This window comes from Pangasianodon hypophthalmus, chromosome 21, assembly GCF_027358585.1.
Source record: "Pangasianodon hypophthalmus isolate fPanHyp1 chromosome 21, fPanHyp1.pri, whole genome shotgun sequence".
Lineage (NCBI taxonomy): Eukaryota > Metazoa > Chordata > Actinopteri > Siluriformes > Pangasiidae > Pangasianodon > Pangasianodon hypophthalmus.
The window spans coordinates 600,729-601,244 of NC_069730.1; positions in this window are offsets into that span (position 1 = coordinate 600,729).

A 516-nucleotide genomic window follows, 5' to 3' on the forward strand; every position below is an offset into this window, starting at 1 on the left:
TACTCTATTATTTTATTTATTTCTGTACTCATTATGTGACTCTTTCTTCCTTTTATTGTCACTCTGAGGGAGAAGGCACTGAACTGTCTCCTGTCTCTCAGGTGGACATGTGTGTGTGTTCAGCATGCACCTGTCTGCACCTGTCTTTGGTGCATGTAGTGAATCTTTAAAGTTTAATTATTTGCATTTTGAAGGTCACTATATTCACATTTGCAGGTGAAAAATAAACCATTATTTAGTCTAGTTCTGTATTTGTCTCTGAGTGTGTGCATACCTGTGTGATATTTACTCACACTGTTAGTGTGCATTTATTCATTCATTTCTTTTTTTTTATGTGTCGTGGTGACGCGAACTCGAATTAACCCACGTCACTTCCGCTCTCTCCCTCCCGCGTGCTGCTGGTTTTTGTGTTCATTGTTCTCAGAAGCTCAGACAGACAGGTGGCAGCTGCGCGCGCGGAGACGCGGAGGCCAATTAGAAGTGCAGAGCAGCGCGAGCGACAGGTGGTGTGTGTGT